We start from the raw sequence: 13668 nt of genomic DNA, 5'->3' as shown, positions 1-13668 counted from the left end.
TTTGTACAGCCGAGCCGACCTGCCACCGTAAAACTACGGTGGGCGGTCGGCAAGCGGTTAAAGCTGAATTCCAGGAATTCAGACACTTTGTAAAAAGTGCAGGCACACTATGAATTAGGTCGATGAAGGTACATGGCATCTCCTAAACTTACCACTAATATTTATATCTGACATGTTTTTGGCTCTGCCAGAGCATACACTGACATTCAAATCTGTGAGAGAGGAGAGAGGGGCACACAGAACAGCTATGGTCACCCCTTCTCTCTGCTGTCTATTCAAAGAAGCCTTTGTATTTTGTGACCGAGATCACATATTACAAAGGCATCTGTGATTGGACAGGAGAAATTACTCCTGGAAAAAGCCATCTTCCACGCATACAATAAAACTGTCTAATGTAAATAATAGAGATACTGTCATACAGTTCCTTGGACCTAACCCATAGTGTGCCTTCACGTTTTACAAAGGAGCTGAATTCCTTTAATTCTGCTTAAGCAGTACTGTTTGTGACAAGTGCTTCTGTCCAAATAAGCTTTTTTCTGTAACTTCTGTGAATTAATTATTGCATTTTAACGTGACTGTTTACAACAAGCGTCTTTTTATTTACTAAGCTATGTGAACATATACTTTGAAAATGAACATTTACTTTGCCAAGTGTCTCTATAGTTTAAACACTTTGTTATAATTAGGGATAAGATTCAGGCTCCCCGCTACTAAGGGTTTATAAAAGACATTATGTTTTATTAAGGATTTGAGATGTTCACAAAATCTGACTGAAAAGTTTGCAGGTTTTTCCACCAGAAAAAAAAAGAACAATCTGTAGTGCAGTGCATAGCTTTTGCCCCAGGACAACTAAGTCACAAGAGACAATAATTCAAAGAAATGATAAAAAAGCTCTATTTCTATAAAAGGTGGGCATATAGCAGCCATGTTGTTGGTGTGTGATGACAATTTTGTGTGTGGAAAAGATACTATTATTTTTATATATACTGTGTATATATATATATATATATATATATATATATATATATATATATATATATATATATATATATATATCCTAAACAGTGCTACGCTGCCAATCATTTAATTTTGCAAATAATACAATTAATATTGAACTTGATTCAACCTGCAAAAAAAGTGCAAAAATACAATGTGCAAAAATACAATTTCTGTATAAAATAACAGTTAAATGCAACATTACACCTGATTGCTGCTAGTACCGATCAAATATATAGGACAGTGCTTTGCTAACAACACACATAATTGTATCAATTAATTTGCATAAAAAGTGATTAACGTGAAAGTCCAAAGTGATAAAAAAAACTCTTCAGTTTCTTTCAAATTGAAGACTTCACCAAATAATGCACAACAGGTTTAAAGTGCTGGTGCTCTCCTCCGCCTCAATATCCTAGCGCCGAGCATCACTAAATGGCGGACCGCGGTCCGGTTCCGGCCCCAGTGGCCATTCTATCTGGACCGCAGCCCCGCCAAGTAGTTTCCTGTGTGTCCTCTGTCACCGGCTAGTTCGCTCGCCCGCCTGCCTGCCACTTCGGATGCCGCTCTATACACAGCATGGCAGGCGCGGCAGGTCCGTGCCTCTAACATCGTTGCACTCCCCCCTCCCCCCTCCCCACACTGCCTGTGAGTGTCTTAATCACACAGGACACAAAGCACGACTGCTCTGGACAAAGGACGGGACTTTTTAAGTTAAAAAGTGGGTGATTGGTTGCTAGGCAGCGGGGGCGGTACCAGCAATAAATCACTCACTTTTAATGGGGAAAGTCCCGCCCATTGTCCAGAGCGGCCATGCTTCATTTCCTGTGTGATTAAGGTAGGGTTCTGTGGGGAGGGGGAGTGCAATGCAATGCAATGCAATGCAATGTAATGCAGGACAGGACAGGGGATGTCTGCGATGGGGAGTCTGATGTGTCAGGACCAGTTTGTGATGGGGGGGGTCATCCTGTGATAGGGGGTCTGTGGTGGGTCAGGACCAGTTTGTGATTTGGGGGGGGGGGGTCAGTCTGTGATTTGGGGGTCAGTCTGTTATAGGGGGTCTGTTATGGGTCAGGACCAGTTTTTGATGGGGGGGTCAGCCTGTGATAGGGGGTCTGTGGTGGGTCAGGACCAGTTTGTGATTTGGGGGGGTCAGTCTGTGATTTGGGGGTCAGTCTGTTATAGGGGGTCTGTTATGGGTCAGGACCAGTTTTTGATAGGGGTGTCAGCCTGTGATAGGGGGTCTGTGATGGGTCAGGACCAGTTTGTGATGGGGGGTCAGCCTGTGATGGGTCAGGACCAGTTTGTGATTTGGGGGGAGGGGGGTCAGTCTGTAATAGGGGGTCTGTGATGGGTCAGGACCAGTTTGTGATTTGGGGGGAGGGGGCCCAGTTTGTGATGGGGGTCAGTCTGTGATGGGTCAGGTCAGTCTGTGATGGGGGGGGTCAGTCTGTGATAGGGGGTCTGTGATGGGTCAGGACCAGTTTGTGATTTGGGGGGTCAGTCTGTGATAGGGGGTCTGTGATTTGGGGGGTCAGTCTGTTATAGGGGTCTGTTATGGGTCAGGACCAGTTTGTAATGGGGGGGTCAGTCTGTGATGGGGGTCTGTGATGGGTCAGGTCAGTCTGTGATGGGGGGGTCAGTCTGTGATAGGAGGTCTGTGATTTGGGGGGGTGTCAGTCTGTAATATGGGGTTGGGTATTTGGGGGGGGGGGTCAGTCTGTGATAGGGGGTCTGTGATGGGTCAGGACCAGCTTGTGATGGGGGAGTCAGTCTGTGATGGGTCAGGTCAGTCTGTGATGGGGGGGGGATTAGGCTGTAATGAGGGGGTCTGTGATTTGGGCTGTCAGTCTGTGATAGGGGGGAGGTCTGTGATGCGTCAGTCTCTGCAAGGGCAGTAGAAAACAATTGTTTTCTATGTGTCCTGTTCACACTGCAACAGCGCCCCTGCATGCTGAGCAGTATGTTGCAAAATGCATTCTGTTGTCAAGTGGAGGATATCATGTGGCGTCATAGCACCAATTTGGCATTCGGACCTCCGCTGGAAGATTTTTTTTCCAACTGGACCCCCGTGAATTTTAATTCAGTACCCCTATCCTAGCCACTCACCTCAACTACTTGCCGACCACCCGCTGTCATTATACATCAGTACTTTGAAGAGGGATATCGTTGTTATGGTAGTAGCTAGCTAACAACTCGGTATCCTCTTCAAGAGCGGGCAGTCGGATTTTAGATAAAAGTGGTCTCTGCGATAGATTCGCCTTGGGATAACTTTTATCGATGGTGGGAGAGGGCCCCCCTCCCGCCGCGTTCTGGTGCCCTCCATGTGCCTGCAGCGGCAGAAACGATCGGGTCCTTCTCTGTGTGTGGTATGGAGCTGAATGAGGGCAAGATGGCCCCCACCCGGCTCCATGTCATTGGAGGAAGGAAGCAACGTCAAAACTTTAGCTCTTAAAAGGACTTTTTTAAATTATTTTTTCAAAAGAATTTTTTTTGAATTGCATTTTAGGGAAAATATGAGATCTGAGGTCTTTTTTACCCCAGATCTCATATTTAAGAGGTACTGTCATGTTTTTTTTCTATTACAAGAGATGTTTACATTCCTTGTAATAGAAGTAAAAGTGACACAATTTTTTTTTTAACCACTAGCCGACCAGCTGCCGCAGTTATACGGCGGCAGGTTGGCTTGGCTGCGCGAAATCACGTAAGTATACGTCATTTTGCATTTCAGCCATTAGGGGCGCGTGCGCGATCACTGCCGGGCACCCGTGATCGCTCGTTACAGAGCGAAAACCCGGGAGCTTTGTGTGTAAGGGGGAGAAATTACTGTTTGTCTGTTCATACAATGTATGAACAGTGATCTGTCGTTTCCCCTAGTCAGTCCCACCCCCCCTTCAGTTAGAGCACACCTAGGGAACATAATTAACCCCTTCCTCGCCCCCTAGTGTTAACCCCTTCCCTGCCAGTGGCATTTTTACAGTAATCAGTCCATTTTTATAGCACTGATGGCTATAAAAATGCCAATGGTTCCAGAAATGTGTCAAAAGTGTCCGCCATAAGGTCGCAGTACTGATAAAAATCGCTGATCGCCGCCATTACTAGTAAAAAAAAAATATTAATAAAAATGCCATAAAACTATCCCCTATTTTGTAGACGCTATAACTTTTGCACAAACCAATCAATAAACGCTTATTGCGATTTTTTTTACGAAAAATATGTATCGGCCTAAACTGAGGAAAAAAGTTTTATATATTTTTGGGGGATATTTTTTACAGCAAAAAGTAAAAAATATTATTTTTTTTTTAAAATTGTCGCACTATTTTTGTTTATAGCGCAAAAAAATATAAAAACAGCAGAGGTGATCAAATACCACCAAAAGAAAGTTCTATTTGTGGGAAAAAAAGGACGCCAATTTTGTTTGGGAGCCACGTCCCACGACCACGCAATTGTCAGTTAAAGCGACGCAGTGCCGAATCGCAAAAAGTGGCCCGGTCAATGACCAGGAAAATGGTCCGGGCTGAAGTGGTTAAAGAACAGTGTAAAAAATATATTTTTAACGTGCCTCATCCCGACGAGCTCACGCACAGAAGCAACTGCATACATGATTCGCGGCCGCATATGTAAACAGTACTCAAACAACACATGTCAATCGTGAGAGAAAGAGCAATAATTTTAGCCCTAGACCTCCTCTGTAACGCAAAAAATGAAACCTGTAGAATTTTTTAAACATCGCCTATGGAGATTTTTAAGGGTTAAAGATTGTCACCATTCCACGAGCAGGTGCATATTTGAAAACGTGAAATGTTGGGTATAAAATTACTTAGTGTAACATCATATTTCACAAGATAAAAAAATGTAGCTAACTTTACTGTTGTCTTATTTTTTAATTCAAATATGTGAATTTTTTTTCAGAAAAAGTGCGCTTGTAAGACCGCCGGCGCAAATACGGTCTGACAGAATGTATTGCAATTTCCACCATGTTATTCTCTATCGTGTTATAAAAAAATATATATAATGTTTGGGGGTTCAAAGTAATTTTCTAGCAAAAAAATAAAAGTTTTAAACCTGTAAACACCAAATCTCAAAACAAGGCTCTGTCCTTAACTGACCCCTGTATTACCTGCCGGTTAAACAGGGGTCAGATTTTAAGGTAAGCAGCTAGGATATTGAGGTGGAGGAGAGAACCAGCACTTTCAACCTGTTGTGCACTATAATTTGGAAGAAACTGAAGACCTTTTTCATCACTTTGGACTTTCACGTTCATCATGTTTTATGCAACTTTATTGATACAATTCTGTGTGTTGTTAGTGCAGCACCGTCCTATATATATATATACTAGCTGAATACCCGGTGTTGCCCGGTCTTCCTATCTTAACCTTTTGGGGAGGAAAATCATAGTAATATAAATATACCCATCTTTTATATAAGGGTGTAGTTAAGGGTTAATTTAACTGTCATATATTTTTATTTGGCATATAAGTAATATGTGTACCAGGTATTATTGAAATATCTCCAGGCGTACAGAAGTTATGTGGGAACATACATTTCCCATTGATTTGCATGGGACTTTAAACAAAAACCCCAACCCTCACAAATGGGGGTAGTTAAGGGATAAATTAACTATCCTATAGTTTAAGTGGACATATAAGTAACATGTGACCAAGTGTTATCGAAATATCTACAGCCGTTTGGAAGTTATGAAGTAACATGTATTTCCCATAGAGTTGAATGGGACTTTAAAGAAAAACCCCGACCATGGCAAATGGGGGTGGGTAAGGGTTAAACCACCAATCCTATGTTTGTTGCTGACATATAAGTAACATGTGTGCCAAGTTTCATGTTAATGGGCCATATTCTCAGTGAAGTTACGATGGAGTAAGTCAGATACTCCATCGTAACTCCCTTTTTTGGCCAGTGTATCTATGCTCCTGATTCTCAGAATCATTTTTGCATAGATACACTTAAGGGGCCAGATTCACAAAAGAGATACGATGGAGTATCTCAGATACACCATCGTATCTCGTATTTTTTCTGGTCCTATCTATGCACCTGATTCATAGAATCAGTTACGCATAGATAGGGCTGAGATCCGACAGTGTCACACTGTGTTACACTGTCAGATCTTTTTTTTTATTTAAAAATGGCGCCGGGGGCGTTCCCGCTGATTTACACTGAATAATATGTAAATCAGCGAGATACGCGAAATTCACGAACGTACGCGGACCCGACGCTGTGTTCTTACGTCGTTTCCGTAGCGGTTTTCCGTCGTATACTTACCCTTTCTAAAAGCAGGGGTAAGTATTGTTAAGTATGGCCGTCGTTCCCGCGTCGATTTTGAATTTTCCTACGTCGTTTGCGTACGCCGATTCACGAACACGCGCGTCGCAAGTCCCGCTCACGTCGCAACCACTGACGTCCTATTGACGTCAGTGGGAGCAATGCACGCCGGGAAATTCCCCGGACGACGCATGCGTATTTAAATCGGCGCGGGAGCGCGCCTGATTTAAATATGACACTCCCCTAGCCACGGAATTTGAATTCCGCTGGGGGAGTTAGGATCCGCCGTCGCAAGTTTGGAGGTAAGTGTGTTGTGAATTTGACACTTTCCTCACAAACTTGCGAGGGCGGATCTTAATTCACATAGGTTACACGGATCTAAAGATCCGCTAACCTTTGTGAATCTGGCCCAAGATCCGCCATCTTACACTGGCGGATCTTAAATGCAATGACGCCGGCCGCTGCTAGATGGCATTTACGTGAAGGAGTCATTTGCATATGCAAATGATCCTTCTACGCCGATTCCCGAACGAGTTTGCGTCGCGTAACCGTCGCTAACGTCGTTTGCGTAAGCGGAAATTTAGTCCTGCTATATGGAGGATTAAATTTCCGCAAGTCTCGCGTAGGCCATGTTACGGATGGCGTCGGGTCCCCGTCGTGTTTTTTCGTTGAGTACGTCGTTTACGTAAGTCGTTCTTGAATACGACTTTACGTCAATGACGCACACGTCGGCGTCATTGACGTTTTCCGCCGAGAACTGGAGCATGCGCACTGGGCTTTTTGCAGCCCGGCGCATGCCCAGTTCTTTCGCATCGGGGGCGCGCTTCATTTGAATAGAAGACGCCCCCTTGGAGATCCGCCAGGCTACGCCAGGACACTTACACTCCGCTGTCCCAACTTATGGAGCAAGTGTTTGGGGAATACAACACCTGCTCCAGTAAGTTGGGACAGCGGAGTGTAAGTGCCCTAAGCGCAGCAGGCGGATATTTTTCGAGAATATGGCCCAATATCTTTAGCCGTTTGGACGTGATGCTGGAACATACATACATACATACATACACACACAGACACGTTGAATTTTATATATATATATATATATATATATATATATATATATATATATATATATAGCAATCACATGGAGGTGTAATGTTGCATCCAACTGTTATTTTGCACTGAAGTTGTATTTTTGCAAATTTTTTTGCAGGACGAATCAAGTTCAGTATTACTTTTATTATTTGCACATATATAAGTTCGCAGTGCAGCACTGTTTTGGTATTTATTAGATTAATGTAAAGTGGACACGTTTTCTGTGTTAGCACAAGCCAGGTGGGGGTGCATTTTTCAAATTTGCACAAACATTGTTATTTTGCACATTGTTTCACAGGTTTTTTTTTTTTAAATCAGAAAAAAAATATTTTATTGTGCCAACAAAAGAGAATACAGAGACTTACATTGCTAATCATACTTAACGAATATCAGATATTGATACTGAAAAACACAAGCAATGCAAGCAAAACAAAACATTTAAACAATGGCACAGAAAACATTATAGGACACTTCTTGAGAAAAGAATAAAGAAGTACGCCAGCCAGCAAGAACAGTCTCGCCAACCAGCACATCCAAACAAAAAGGCCAACGGGCCGTTTAAAAAAAAAAAGAAAGGCCGACGGGCCGTTTTGAGAAAAGAATAAAGAAACAGTATGCCAGCCAGCGAGAACAGTCTCGCCAACCAGCACATTCAAACAAAAAGGCCAACGGGCCGTTTAAAAAAAAAAAAAAAACCTTACCCCCAGTCTACCCATCCAAAGGAGTCTATCCCCTCAATAAATAGAGGGAACGTATAAGGGACATAGTACCTGCCAATAAATACCTCCAACAGAAATTGTTCATCTAGCCCAGGCCAATGCCCTCTACGCTCTGAGCAAACGGGTCATAATCAGTTGTGGGGGCGCCAACCTAGGGGTGTCCAGCCAGGCTTGCCATATAGAATAGAATTTCCTAGAAGCATTTATATGCTGATATGTCAGGTGCTCTCGTATTAGAATATAATTAACTTGATCTATCCACTTTTTTTTAGTCGGAATGTGTGGGGACAACCAAAATCTGGCAACCAGTTTTCTAGCTAAGTACAAAAGTCTGATCACTGCTACATTAGTAGGGGGAGGATATACCTCCTCATCAACCGCTCCCAAGATGCATATTAGGGGGTCCAAAGGGACCCTAACCTGATAGACCGAGGAAATAACCTTGGCAATATCATCCCAATATCGATGCAGCTTGGGACAGCGCCACATTAGGTGAATGAGTGACCCGTACTCCCCACAGCATCTAGGACATATAGGCGAGTCTCTCCTTCCCCATCGGTGTAGTTGGATAGGTGTGCGGTAGGCCCTATGTAATAAAAATAAATGAGAGAGTCTATGTGACTGAGATACAGACGTGAGCAGTATCCCAAATCTCATCACTTATGACTCCTAAATCTGTAGTCCAGCCCTGTCTACACGGTAAAGTCACTGCATTTTGGATAGAGGACAATAAGTAGGAATAAACAAGAGAAATAAGACCTTTTCATCTTTTATTAAAGGATGATTAACAAGTCTAAGAGTGGATATTCGACTCTGAGCCTATAAAGCATGATGGATCTGAAGGTACCTAAAAAACTGATGTCTATGTTTGGTAATGTTGTTTCTTTGTGTGCTGTTACATGAGGAATGACTAAGACAATTTTGTCAAAATGTATGTAACCTTGTATTTTTTACCATAATATTCAATAAACATACTTTTTTCGAGAAAAAAAAAACACTGATGTCTAGGAAGGCCAAATTCCGCCTGTAGCTCCATAAATGATTTTAATACATTTTGAGAGTACAGCTGAGCAATATTGCAGATGCCAGCTCCCCTCCACGTCTGGAAACCCTCCAATTTAGATATTTCAGCTAAGTTAGGATTATCCCACAACGGGGTGTCTTCCAGGAACCCCGAGATCCGCAAGCCTGACCTATTCGAGGTCCAGAGTTTGTTCAAAAGAATTACAGTGGGCGCCCTCTGTGGCAGGTAAGGAAATCCCGCCTCCAGACTCGCTAACACCAAAGTGTCTTGTGTTCCTGTCCGCAATAGCATCTCTATAGAGTCTGAGTCACCCCTGAACCCCAATCCACCTAAATGCTGCAATTGGGAGGCATACAAGTAAAGCTTAGGGTTGGGAACTGCCGCACCCCCCTGATCCTTACTGTATTGCAGGGTAGTAAGTCTGATCCTTGCTACTTTTTTCCTCCAAATTAGGGACCTGAAAAGAGTATCAATACGAGCAAACCACCTACGGGGTATCCACTGAGAGGAATTGTGCATAATATACAACAGCTGGGGGCACCAGACCATTTTTATAAGATTTATTCTACCTATGACAGATAGTGGGAGTTTGCACCAAGTATTATATGTCAGTTGGAGTCTTTGAAAAAGTGGAAGGAGATTATCTGTAAGGTAAGATTGTGTGTCAGCCGTGACCTGAACCCCCAGGTATTTAAAGGAGGAGACCACCTTGAGGGATTCCGCAGCAGCCGGCAATGAAATAGTCGAGTCATCTACAGGCAAAATAACAGATTTACTCCAATTGATGGAGAATCCCGACAAGGCTCCAAAATGCTTAATCACCTCCATGGCCCCGGTCAGCGAGACATCCATATCCCCCAGATACAAGTTTCACAGGTTTAATAATATTTTTTTTGTCACCAATTCTAATTTTTGCGCTGATAGAAACTTAGTAATATATATATATATATATATATATATATATATATATATATATATATATATATATATATATATATATATATATATATATACTTCTCCTTTTGTTTGATAATAAGTTCAATTTTATTTTTGCAAACCGACAAACTGCTAATCCCCAGTCATAATAGAATTACATCAGCCAAGGGCTAAGTACTGTATGTGTTTTTGCAATACAGACTGAAAAACATTTTGGCCTGATTGCGTTAAGAATGTCGTCTTATAGCAATCTATGAAGTTCATAGGTGCACTGTGAACATGTGCCCATAGTCCTATATAAGGATATGGTCCATTGAGTGCAGATAAAAATTATTTAACAAATTTGCTAATACACTGCACATGAAATAAGAAAAAAAAATGAATGATTGTTGTTTTTTTTTCATTTTTAGTAGACTTAAAAAAAAATGTATTAGGGTGGTTTATTTTTTCTATAATTAAAAAACAATGTTATACCTAGGGGTATAACAACATTTTAATGCTTAATACAATTACATAGATATAAAATAAGCATTCCTAAGTCTATTTTGCCAATGTTAAAGAGCATTTGACCCATTAAGGAATATAATGCTTTCCAATAAACTTCTTATTGCATAATCTTCCATATCTGTACTGCCTCAGACTGTACTGTACTGAACTGTTTTTGTAGCTGTAAACCACTTAGCAAATAAACAACATTTTTCTTATGATCAGAACTTGTTAGCCATCTGTCTTTGCTTAATAAAGCAACTAGCTTTGTAAAGACCAGTTAAAGTCACATGAATAGATATTCAGTTGACTATACATTGTACTAATGGACTCCATTTATTTTGTTCAAAGTTATTATTAGGAAACAAAAAAGAACACTCTAGAGTAGAAACATAACAGGTATGACATAAGTCTACACCAGGAAACGTGCAAGGATGTATACAGAATACATTTACAAATAACAACCATAGCAATGTGTTGGAAAACAACATAGTTTAATATCATATTTATGAAATTTTACTTCATGGTTGATACAGCCAGGTGTTGGAAGTTGCAAGTTGACCACCAATTGAAAAAAAGATTTGGGTAGTTATGGATTTCCTCTATTTATTCCATATATATGTATTAATTTGTCTATTTCTATAGTTAGCTAGTCTGACAAAGCTCTGATAATGTTAATGGTGATGGTACAATAATAAGGTTAGCTATTAAATAAACACACTGCTTAAAAAAAAACAAGGGTCTTATTTTATTCCCAAGAAACTAGGAATGCTAACATAAAATACAAAAAAGAAAATGTTACAGAGCATATAAAACAAAAGAACATCAAGGATACCTTATGTAAGGTCATCCTGGATGGTCAGTATCTTTCAGCTGGACTTAATGGCAAGAGAGCCATTAGGCAAAAGAGCAATGAGACAAGAAAGAAACTTTCCATTCTATGAGATCTTTTATACTGCATTCAGACCCCCCTCCCCCATACAGTACACCCAACTAGCCTCCTATCCAATGGAAAAGAGAAAAGAGGCAGTCCTTTAAAATATCTGTCCATCCTCCAGGAAGCCTGTTGTAGTGTCCCCTGCCGGCAGCGTTTGTCCATGAATCACTGCCATCTGACCCTGGTCAGATACTCAATGACAGCTGTTCTTTGAACTCAGCCCATCAGTCATCTTGGCAGCATTGGCTTTCTTTGAAGCTTTGTTTACAGATGTATTAATCAAGCACTTCCATCTTTATTACACCAGGTGGTCTGGAGTCAAGCTCTACTCCCCTGTCGGGGGGCATGAATCAACACCCTGCTGGGTCAACTTGCAACTTCCAACTTAGGCCACCTGGCTATGTCAACCAGGAAGTAAAACTCCAGAATGATGATATTAAACCATGTTGCTTTCCAACACAATGGGTACAACATATAATTGTACCATCAGGGTCGGAATGGGGGGGGGGGGGTGGAGGGAGGGGAAAGTTCACACCAGCGTCCGGCTCTGAGGGCAGGCCAAATTGCAGTATTTGGAGAGGGAATGATTAGTTGACGGGAGCAAAAGAGTTTAATCAAAGTGAGGGTGGAGAAAGTGTTGTGCCCACGGTTGCCAATTTGGCATAGTAATCCACTCTATCCAGAATAATGGCCTCCATTTTTATTTTTGTACCACTGCTTTCCACCTACAGCAGTTGAAAAGAGGCAACAAAAAAAGTATTTTATTCATTTTAAACATTTTTATTTTAAACATATCTGATGTGCCATTCATAAATAATAATTTGATTGTTGTTCTCAAACTTTTTACAAGCAAAATTATCAATGGAACAAGCAAAGTCCTGGATGCTGACTGCAGAAATATAGAGTCATAATTTACCTTGGCACATCACCTGGTAGCACCCAAATAACACATTGCTTAGCTAGAAATTACCCGACCCACATTAAAGAAAGATCAGGATATTGGCTTGGAATTGCACAGTTATTAAAGATTTTGACTAACATTAATAATATTTCCTAAAACAAAGTACAAATGTGGCAATGCTTATGGACATAGATACAGAAAATAACCTTCAGAAGAGTAGCAACATTTATCTGAACAGACTGGTACTGACATTTATTAGCTTTTATGTTTTCTTTTTTATGAACAGCAAATTAAGGCATTTAGAAATGTCTTCATACAAGCTTGACTGATATGGCAGTAAGTGCATTATTAGCTTAAACTACAACACCTAATGTTGCATTTTAGATCACCAATAGCATACAGTACTTAGCACTAATAGGAGAAAATAATAATGTGTAGCATGGCCTGGAGGTTCAGGGAGTACCACAGACACTTTGGGCCAGATTCACAAAAGCGATACGACAGCGTATCTCCTGATACGCCGTTGTATCTCTGTGATCCGCCCGTCCTAACTATGCGGCTGATTCATAGAATCAGTTCCGCATAGATAGCCCTAAGATCCGACAGGTGTAATTGACTTACACCGTCGAATCTTAGGATGCAATACTTCGGCCGCAAAAAAAAAACATAGTATCAAGCGCTCTCCCCATTGATATCTCTATAGACCATAAACAAAGGATAAAAGTTGGGAACAATAAAACTTCAAACTAATTTTGTGAAAATTAAAAAATGAGGAATATATAGTGCTCATATGGAATTACTATAGTCCATCAATTAAAAAGTCCACAGCACTGAATAGTGAAACGATGCTTTGCTTAGATGGCTGCCAGCTGACAGATGAAGCGATCTGTGAAGCAACAAGAAAAGAGACACAAAGCAGCGCCCTCTGAGCGTAGCAAGTGTGTTTAATATTGGGAATGTTTAAAAGACATATGAATCACCTACTCACATGTCTGATGTAGGTAAACAGCATAGTACATTGTAAGGGGTTCATCCGCGGGGGTCCCGGAGAAGACGAGATGTCCTCACGCTGACATGTGGTGTCCTGATCCGTACTGCAGCGTCGATGGGAACCAAAAGAGCCCTCGGAACTGAAGTGCGCACTGCAGGTCTCCACTGCAGGTCTCTTCAGGCATAGTCTATGCCTGAAGAAGAGACTGGAAAGCCTCGAACGCGTGCACCTCCCGCGCCCGGATGTGAAGTCGGCAGCCACAGCTGCACACAGTGGAGACCTGCACTGCGCACTTCAGTTCCGAGGGCTCTTTTG

This window comes from Rana temporaria, chromosome 2 (assembly GCF_905171775.1).
Source record: "Rana temporaria chromosome 2, aRanTem1.1, whole genome shotgun sequence".
NCBI classification, from domain to species: domain Eukaryota; kingdom Metazoa; phylum Chordata; class Amphibia; order Anura; family Ranidae; genus Rana; species Rana temporaria.
This window is presented reverse-complemented; position numbering follows the sequence as displayed.